Source organism: Pongo abelii, chromosome 2, assembly GCF_028885655.2.
Source record: "Pongo abelii isolate AG06213 chromosome 2, NHGRI_mPonAbe1-v2.0_pri, whole genome shotgun sequence".
Taxonomy (NCBI): Eukaryota; Metazoa; Chordata; class Mammalia; order Primates; family Hominidae; genus Pongo; species Pongo abelii.
In genome coordinates, this window is record NC_085928.1 from 17,280,395 (window position 1) to 17,290,926 (window position 10,532).

The 10,532-nt window shown below is 38.2% G+C and overlaps 1 long non-coding RNA gene across 1 annotated transcript in view; it reads left to right on the forward strand.

Annotated features, from left to right (window-relative positions):
* Nucleotides 1-4,770, forward strand: part of LOC134760985 (uncharacterized) — a 104,506-nt gene extending 99,736 nt beyond the window's left edge. Inside the window, exon 3 of the long non-coding RNA XR_010139134.1 lies at nt 3,614-4,770. This is a non-coding gene — a long non-coding RNA (uncharacterized LOC134760985). The remainder of the gene's footprint in view (nt 1-3,613) is intronic.
* The last annotated feature ends 5,762 nt before the right edge of the window (nt 4,771-10,532 follow it).

Below are 10,532 nucleotides of genomic sequence, written 5' to 3' on the forward strand. Positions count from 1 at the left end.
TCTTCTATGCCTGCCACAGCCCATACCTCTTTCCCTGGGTCACATCCCAGCAAAAGGTGGCTGCATGACTCTCTCTGAGGCAAAGTTTAGCCTTACTGCTAGGAAGTAAAATGAAGATTTTTAATTTCTTCTGTAGGCTGGAAGTCAGTAAAGGAGAGACATGAGATCTCGTTCCAGTTCCATCTTGGCTTGCTTTATATCTCTGGACCTCAATTTCTTCCCTTTACAAAATAAATAGGCTAAATCTTTCTTTAATATTCCTTCCAAGCTCTGCTGCAATAATTCATTCCTAGCTGCATCAAGTGCATCATAACTCTGAAAGCAAGAGGAAATGATTGGTTCTCAGGTCCACTGATTTCTTTTTGCAGCACAAATGGAAATTCTTTACAGAGAAAAGCTGCCATATAGCCTTAGATATGGAGGAGAGGAGTTGTTATCAAATAAAGCTGTACTCCAGCTGTCCTGGACATCAGTTCCTCTTGAGAAGCAGTAGAGTCTATAGAGACCAGCAAGAACCATATACTTCAAGCATCATTTCTGTCTTCCACTGCTCATCCAGTTCACTACACACTGAGCAAGCACTTTTATGTGCCAGGCATTATTAGAAATACAGAAATGAATTAAGATCCTTTTCCAAATCAAGCTCACAACGTTTGATAAAAGAAAAACCTAGCAAGGGAAAAACCCAAGGGTCCTAGCTGATGAGCCATTCTGAACCTCTTGTTCACCTGCTCAGGAAGAAAATTAAGTAGAGATTCAGAAGAAGATCTTGGAAATCAGACACACCTGGATTCAAATTTGGGCAAGTTAATCTCTCTCCTTCAGTTTCCCCACCTTTAAAATGGCACAATGATAGTATATTTCTCAAAGAATTAGTGAGATAGTTCATGTAAAAAGTTCTTCACTTTTTTTCCACAAATATTTTTTGAGATATTCTATGTATCAAGCATTTTGGAAGATAACTAAAGATACAACTTTGAGTTGTTGATGTGGTCTCTCCTCTCATAAATTTGCAGTGTGGTGTCAATATTTACTAGGTATTACATAAGTAAATTTATAGATTGAAATCATGATAAATGCTATGTGTCATTGGGTTCTGCAGAGGTAGATTCAGAGAAAGAGTCAGAAGCATACAAGATTCATTGGGGGTTAATGTCCGAGAAAAATTAAGGGTGGAAGAAGCAGGATTGGGCAGGAATGAGTGTCAGACTGCAATGCTTTTGTCAAAGTCTTGGCCAATTCAAGAGAGACTTGGAAACAAAGATTGCCTAGTAGAGGAATCCCAGATTGGATAGAAATGATCAGATGCTAGTCCTGTTACTACATCCAGCCATGACACTGGGGCTGCTGCAGAAGAGTGTGGCTGAGGCAGGCCCTGAGACACTAACGGCTGGAGGCAGTTAGTCATCTGCACTCCTTTCAGCTGAATGGCAAGGTCTTGAAGGGACATCCTCTTGGTGTACCCCCATAGCTGTCCACACTGTGAAGGAAGCAATAGGAGAGTTTGCCTAGGCTTTCCTGACAAAGTTTCTCGGAGGTGTGGAGGACGAGGCAGTGTAAACCAGACCCAGAGGTGTAGGCAGGAGCTGTCCAGGATTAAGAAAGAACACGTGTGAAGCACCAAGCCAGGAGATGGCAGTGCTTGTTTTAAGGGACAAAAAGAGAGCAAGAATTGAAGCTGAAGAGGCTGGAGCCAGATACAGTAGGGCCTAGTAGGGATATGTTAGGATTTTGATCTTTATCTTAAGAGCAAAGGGAAGCTGGTGAAGGATTTTAAGAAAGATGTGGAGGAGTCAATAACATGATCAGATTTGCATTTTTAAAAAATTACTGTGGCTGTTATGTTGAGGAAAGAATTAGCAGAACAAGAGGAAATGCAGGAAAACCACTCGGGAGGTTCTTGCACAATGTTTCGCACATAGTAGTAAGCCCTCTAAAAATAAGACCGACATAGTCATTATTAATAATTGTAAACCTAGCCGGGTGCAGTGGTTCACACTTGTAATCCTAGCACTTCAGGTGGCCAAGGCAGGAGGATCGCTTGAGCTCAGGAGTTCGAGACCAACCTGGGCAACATGATGAAACCCCGTCTCTACAAAAAAATACAAAAAAAAGTTAGCCAGGCTTAGTGGCGTGCGCCTGGAGTCCCAGTTAGTTGGGTGACTGAGGCAGAAGAATCACTTGAACCTGGGAGGTTGAGGCTGCAGTGAGCTGAGATCACGCCACTGCACTCCAGCCTGGGTGACAAAGTGAGACCCTGTCTCAAAATGATAATAATTATTATTATTATAATTATAAGCCTGAATTACATAATCTTACTCTTACTCCCTCCATTAAGTCTAGACACTTGCATTCACTTTAAGCTCTCTACCAGTTACCTATTTATTTATCATAAACAGTACTGTTCAATAACTTTACATTTCATTACTCTATTTCAGACATGCTTTGTTTTAAAAGTCTTCCTGTTCTCTGAACACATTTCTACATTTTTGCTCCAAACCACTGTTCTTGCCCATCTGAATGCCTTTCCCCATTCTCTGCCAAAAATTATTTTCCTCTTGTTCCAAACTCTGCTAAAGTCTTTCTGGCCCACTCCAAATAGCCTGATATTCCCTTCTTTTCATCATCCTTCTGGTAATAACAGAGCACTGTAAAGCTATAGTGTGTATTGGAATGTGTGCTTATGTTCTTTTCACTTGTTTTGAACTCTTAGAAATCAGAGACTTGAGGAGGAAATAGGCATAAAGGATAGCTTATCTTTTCAAGAAGCTTAGCATTTTTTAAAAAAGAAAATAATAGTTAGAAATGATCCAAAAACGTAGGTTGTTTTGGACAGAAAACAGGAGCAAATGCAAACTAAAAACTGCTAGAGAAGCAAACGTAATTGTTATGTGCTGGGAAAAATAGCTAAAGATGATAGGAACTAAAATGTATTGAGTTATTACCTAGTGCCAGTCACTATTCTAAAAGCTTGGCATATATTATCTCATTTAATTCTCACAACAACTCTATGAAATATAATTCTTAGCCTTGTTTTATAATGTTGAATGATGTATATCACCCAATTGTCTGAGCTCTAAAGAAAAATAAAATTTTCTTGGGCAGCTAATTGTTGAGCCTTAGTTGTGCCATGTGATGAGGAGAGGAGGGAGGGTCACTAGAAAAGGCGATAGCAGCCAAATGGCTTCAGATAATTAATTTCACTTCCAGAAGAAAAGACTGGGTAGTGGGAAGCAGAGGGAAGAGATACAGGCAAGGAAGTAGGAGTTAGAAAGGAAAATCAAAAATATATTTCAAGGAAGTTTTGTATATTCCTTCCCCATCTCCTTAAGAAACTTTAGTGAAGACCTAGACTGCTCATTTTCGTTTCAGGGTTTTTGTTTGTTTGGTTTTGTTTTGTTTTTATTCTCCAATTATGTACCTAATCTGGCCTTGAAGGAAGAGCTAGATAGCCCAACTCATTCAGGTTTATCTGGAGATAAGTTCTCCCAGGATTTTGGAGGAGTATAAATTGCAATAATTAACTTTAGACAAACAGGTACCTATTTATCTGGATCAACAGGATAAAATAAGGGAAGAAGAATGAGAACAGTTTTCTCTCTCTATGTTACAGTGAAGGAAGACTTTGAAAGAGCAGACTCGTGAGGAATGATGCCAGTGCCATTTGCTGAAAATGAAAGCAGAAACTTGGACCAGAAGTTTTAGAATCCTGAATTTATCAAGGAAATGTGAAGGCTGAGGCTTACAGAGATCAAAGAGTAGAGGATGCATTGAGGCCACAGTTGAAGGAAAGAAGCCTGGATTTCCACTGAATTTGGGCGAAATTTCCACTATTCTTCTTCCTCTTCCTTAAGATTCTGCTCATTGGCTTACCCACCAACCCAGGAAACAGACTTATCTCCTTATCCTCAAGTTGCTGAAGGCAGGAAGAATGAGCAAGGTTTTGCTCAAGGAAGAGCTATTGTATCAAAATAATTGTAATTAGTCTGATAGTGCAGGGAAAGAAACTCCATTTCTTCTGCGAAATTCGGGGCATTATTTGCATTTGAAAAAATAATCTCATTAGAGCAGTATGTTATATTATAAGATATTTTCCAGAAAAATGTTTGAGAAGAACCATAGCAGTCTCTTGCATGTGCGTGTGTGCCCACACACAGACACACACATACTCTGAATTTTCCACTTAAAAGTACATATACTTCAATTAGAAAGCAATTTGAAAAGGAATATAAATTGATCAGGGGATGTTCCTAAATTTAAAGAGGGAAAGACTTGTAGAGATTTAAAAATAAAAGGACTTGGGGTTGGAGGAACAGGCATTAGGGAAAGCTATATGGCAAGATTAAAAGAATTGTGGAATTAATGCTATTTAAAAATAATTGCATTAGAAATCTCGCTAATGGGAGTTAGTCCATTTCATTGACTTAGATAGTTATAAAATTAATTCCTTTTTGTGGGAATTTTAATTGGGTGGCTGCAACCAGATGCACATGAGGAATCCCCTCCTGGTGCTAGAATTGCAATCAGGATGTACAATTCAACAACAGAGTCCGATTCATCAATTGGGTGAATCTCCCAATCTAAAGAGGTTCCGCATAGCTACTACGCACCTAAAATTGCCTCCAAATGGTTTTCTTATTTTCATGTTATTCTAAGTTTTTTACTCTTGGTGAAACCTCTTCACATGCTAGGCTACTTGTCTATTTTCATCCCCCCTTAGCCTCACTTCCCAAAATATCTCACCATTTTCTCTTTTGGCTCAACAATTACGGAAAATAAAATTATTTCTATTTCAAAGGATTTTAATTATCTTCTTATTCTCTTTTCCCATTTTATAGGTTAAAAATCCAAGACTAAATAGGTTAATTTCCCCCAGGATCATGTGCAGCTGTTTAAGGGGAAGAGTGGGAAAAGGCCTAGAACCCAGGTCTTTCTACCACAGGCCTCCAAACGTGCCACCTGCTCTTCAATAACTTTCATGGAGTAGATTTCTCATGCTCCAATTTTCCCTCCCAGGAGCCTTTGCCAGCTCATTATTGCTCCCCTGTGAGATGGAGATCAATATTACACACACACAACATATTTATGCAAGTGCAATTTCACATGCCCTGGTTTGTTTCTTAAACACATTTTGTGGTCTTTTGGCCTAATTTGCACATTGGGCATATGTCTCACTTTAAGTAGGCTGGCCCAAATGCCTTCCTTCTCCAGGGAGTCTTAAAATAGGAAAAAAGAATTCAATAGGAAATTAAAAGAATACAAGAATATTTGAAATAATACAAATACATAACAGAAAACTAGAAAAGTCATGATCCCATCACCTCACCCAACACTGTAACCATTATGATGCATATATTAGTCTGCTTTCATGCTGCTTATAAAGACGTACCTGAGACTGGACAATTTACAAAGGAAAGAGGTTTAATGATCTTATAGTTCCACGTGGCTGGGGAAGCCTCACAATCATGGTGGAAGGCAAGGAGAAGCAAGTCACATCTTACATGGATGGCAGCGTGAAAAGAGGGCGCTTGTGCAGGGAAACTCTCATTTTTAAAACCATCAGATCTCATGAGACTTACTCACCATCATGAGAACAGCATGGGAAAGACCCACCACCATGATTCAATTATCTCCCACCAGGTTTCTCTCACAACACGTGGGAGCTACAAAATGAGATTTGGGTGGGAACAAGAGTCAAACCATATTAGTTCACTTCCTTTAGACTGTTCCTGTAGGAATCCCCTTTTTATTATCATTATTTTTCCTTAATTCAACTTAGTTCAAACCCAGTGATGGAATAAGCTGTCTATAAACTGCCTTGCCCTTCCCTGGAATCCATGAAAAAGCCTCCCAAGAACATCAATACATCTAGAGCCTCACCCAACACATAACTGGGAGTTGGAAATAACTTTTCAGCCATTCTTTGGTTAGGAGGTTGTTGCAGAGATTTCTAATTGCCTATTTAATGTCCATAATTCCCTTTATCTTACTAAGAGAACTCCAGTTTTATTGAAGGCAACTCAGTGCTAAGTTTAAAAACTATATTTCCACAGCTTCTTTTTAAGTTAGGATTGGTCATACCAAACAGATTTGGTGAAAGGATGTAAGCAGAAATCACAGAGTGGACTACTGAAGAGAATGCTCTTTAAAGGGGACTGGCTGACTTAGTTGATAAGTATAGTTTGCTTTCCTCTCTTCCTCCTTCTTCCTCCCTGTATGGTGGATGTGATGGTTGGAGCTGCAGTAACTAACTGTGACCATGAAGCAATACTGAAGATGAAAACTAGATGCTAAGGATGTTGGCATCTGAAAGAATAAGGGTTGGATTCTCTGACATTGTGGTGCTTCTATATGAGCTCTGGACTAACAACTGCTCAACTTTACATTGCTTGAGAGAAAGGCACATTTCCATTTTACTTAAGCCACGCTTTTTATTAGATTGTTTTTTACTTGAAGCTAAAAAGTACTAGTTAATATAGGAGCCAAATAATCCTCAAATGTGTAGGAGGAAAGCTTCCCTTGAAGCCCTAATGGCTCCTTTAAGCCTGAATCTTTTGGTTACCTGGGATTCCCCAGTCATCTCTGTGCACTCCTACCTTCCATGTTGGTATCTTGGCAAAGCCAGAACCTCAGCTTTTGGACTCTTTGGGCTTGACACTCTGGACTCGTAGTGCTGAGCTCTTTTCCTCTTACACTGCCCCTGTTTCCAGTTGCATTCCCCAAAAGGTCCTGACTTTGCCTGGGAAGCTCTTGCTGCTTCCAAATCTTACCTGTCCTCACTCCCATTCCCACCCCAATTTAGTTTGTGCACCTGCTAGGGGTCATCTTGGCCAACTTTCTACCAAATGCTTAAAGAACATTTACATGTAGTATTTATTTGTACGACATTCTCTAACATCTTTTCTAGTGATTTTTATCTAAGATTTCCAGATTTATTTTCCTCCTTTCCTAACAATCTATCAAACTGAGTGACTAGTTCCCCCATGGTTCTTAGAGAGGAGGAATCACTGTGAATTAGACTCAGCCTAAAATCTATCCGTAGGTGGCTAATGAAGAAGCTTCTGTTTCTATAAAATTTTTTTCCCAAAGGTTAGCCATAGAAATAGAAAGGGCCTATTCCTTTTCATTCTTTTTACTTCTTAACCTTTCTAATCGAGTTGTGATTCTGGCAACACACAGGATCTTCAATCTTTAGGGTCCAGATTTACTTAATGGAGAAGTGATAACTTTCTTTTTTTATATAATTAAATCCTAATTTTATTAAGGATTTCAAGTTACATGCTTCAAATTTCTAGTATGGAATGGAATCATTTTGGAACTGGAAAAATGGCATAAACACTGACATCCCTTGAAACTTCAATTTTATAAAGAAAATTCTTCTGCAAACCACGTCTCCATTATATAACAAGACTAGGTATTATCTACACCTTCACTTCGGCAATAGCTATTTCCTAAAAGAATGAAAAGATGATTTTGCTACTTCAGTTCATTAGAAATGGGATTCTAGCTTTAAAGTTAGAAAAAGCTGAATTTAGATGAACTATGGTTACAAAAAAAAAATCACAGAGTGTCTAATCAAAGCAAAGGAAATTATTTTGAAAATAAAGAGAAAAAAAGCTATTATAATTGGTTAAGGATTTCCAGTAGTAAGTTAAAAATCTCAGGAGAGGAATGGATAGCACTACAAACAATGTGTTCACATTCCAAGACCTTAACACTAACTTCTCAAAAAGGAAGTTTTCATCACCTTTAAAAACGAATTCAATGTAATTTTATTAACAGCAGGAAATCTAGACCTTCCTCTAAATTACAACCCAAAAGTCCACCCTCACTGTCGTCAAAAAAAAGTTCAACCCCAAATTTAACAGTAATTAGCCTGAGGTATTGTAAATGTGGCTCTACAGTCTGAAATTTAATGGCATCTTTTATCAAAAATAGTCTTATGTCCACTTTAGTCTCATGACTACAATACTATAGTGCTATCCAAGTAGTATTTACTACTATATAGTTATCAAAAACACCTGAAAAAAATTCTTGGACTTTGTGAAATAGTGCATCCATCCACTTCTATACAAATGGGAGCGACACAAAGATCTAAAAGAGTGTTGCCTGCCCAGGTCCAGAACAGAGGTACTTAACCTTTGTTTTCCAATTTAGTTATCAAAGTGTGGTATGAACAAAATGCTGAGTGTCACACTGGCATTACAAATAGGCCCAAAATTTTGAGCTTTTAACGAGATTGAGAAACATTTTATGAATTTTAACTCAATATGCCTTAACACATCCATGAGGTAGTTAGGTAAACAATACTACCCATTTTAATACATAGTAAACAGAAGCATGGGTAAGTGACATATTCATACTTTAAGCAATAAGAATTAGAAGAAACCACAGAAGCTTGGGGCCTTTTCTCTAGCTCTAATCCAAAGAAAATGAACTTTAATTTTTTTTTACAAAAGGTATCAAATAACTTAAGATTTTCCTCTTCTTCTTCTTCTTCTTCTTTTTCTTCTTCTTCTGCTTCTGCTTCTTCTTCTTCTCCTTATTCTTCTCTTTCTTCTTCTCCTTCTCCTTCTTCTTCTTCTTCTTCTTCCTCCTCCTCTTCTTCTTCTCTTCTTCTTCTTCCTCTTTCTCTTCCTCTTCCACACTTGCTTATTAGTGTAGTATCTCTTTCCAAAGGTGGTACCCTTTTCTTCAATAATATGGTAAAAACTGTGTATAACCCTTAATTCCAGCTAGGCCTCTGCTTCTACCTGAATTGGTACAAAATTAAGACATTAACTTGTAAGAACTAAAATTGTATTTGAAATTTTTATTTTGAATAGGAGTGGTGAGAGAGGGCATCCCTGTCTTGTGCCAGTTTTCAAAGGAAATGCTTCCAGTTTTTGCCCATTCAGTATCATACTGGCTGTGGGTTTGTCATAGATAGCTCTTAGTATTTTGAGATATGTCCCATCAATACCTAATTTATTGAGAGTTTTTATCATGAAGGGTTGTTGAATTTTGTCAAAGGCCTCTTCTGCATCTATTGAGATAATCATGTGGTTTTTGTCTTTGGTTCTGTTTATATGCTGGATTACATTTATGATTTGCGTATATTGAACCAGCCTTGCATCCCAGGGATGAAGCCCACTTGATCATGGTGGATAAGCTTCTTGATGTGCTGCTGGATTTGGTTTGCCAGTATTTTATTGAGGATTTTTGCATCAATGTTCATCAAGGATATTGGTCTAAACTTCTCTTTTTTGGTTGTGTCTCTGCCCGGCTTTGATATCAGGATGATGCTGGCCTCATAAAATGAGTTAGGGAGGATTCCCTCTTTTTCTATTGATTGGAATAGTTTCAGAAGGAATGGTACCAGTTCCTCCTTGTACCTCTGGTAGAATTCGGCTGTGAATCCATCTGGTCCTGGACTCTTTTTGGTTGGTAAGCTATTGATTATTGCCACAATTTCAGATCCTGTTATTGGTCTATTCAGAGATTCAACTTCTTCCTGGTTTAGTCTTGGGAGGGTGTATGTGTCCAGGAATTTATCCATTTCTTCTAGATTTTCTAGTTTATCTGCGTAGAGGTGTTTGTAGTATTCTCTGATGGTAGTTTGTATTTCTGTGGGCATTTAGTGCTATAAATTTCCCTCTACACACTGCTTTGAATGTGTCCCAGAGATTCTGGTATGTTGTGTCTTTGTTCTCATTGGTTTCAAAGAACATCTTTATTTCTGCCTTCATTTCGTTATGCACCCAATAGTCATTCAGGAGCAGGTTGTTCAGTTTCCATGTAGTTGAGCGGTTTTGAGTGAGTTTCTTAATACTGAGTTCTAGTTTGATTGCACTGTGGTCTGAGAGACAGTTTGTTATAATTTCTGTTCTTTTACATTTGCTGAGGAGGGCTTTACTTCCAACTATGTGGTCAATTTTGGAGTAGGTGTGGTATGGTGCTGAAAAAAATGTATATTCTGTTGATTTGGGGTGGAGAGTTCTGTAGATGTCTATTAGGTCCGCTTGGTAGTGTTGGAAGTTCTGGCTAGGGCAATTAGGCAGGAGAAGGAAATAAAGGGTACTCAATTAGGAAAAGAGGAAGTCAAATTGTCCCTGTTTGCAAACGACATGATTGTATATCTAGAAAAACCCATTGTCTCAGCCCAAAATCTCCTTAAGCTGATAAACAACTTCAGCAAAGTCTCAGGATACAAAATCAATGTACAAAAATCACAAGCATTCTTATACACCAATAACAGACAAACAGAGAGCCAAATCATGAGTGAAATCTCATTCACAATTGCTTCAAAGAGAATAAAATACCTAGGAATCCAACTTACAAGGGATTTGAAGGACCTCTTCAAGGAGAACTACAAACCACTGCTCAATGAAATAAAAGAGGATACAAACAAATGGAAGATCATTCCATGCTCATGGGTAGGAAGAATCAATATCGTGAAAATGGCCATACTGCCCAAGGTAATTTATAGATTCAATGCCATCCCCATCAAGCTACCAATGACTTTCTTCACAGAATTGGAAAAAACTACTTTC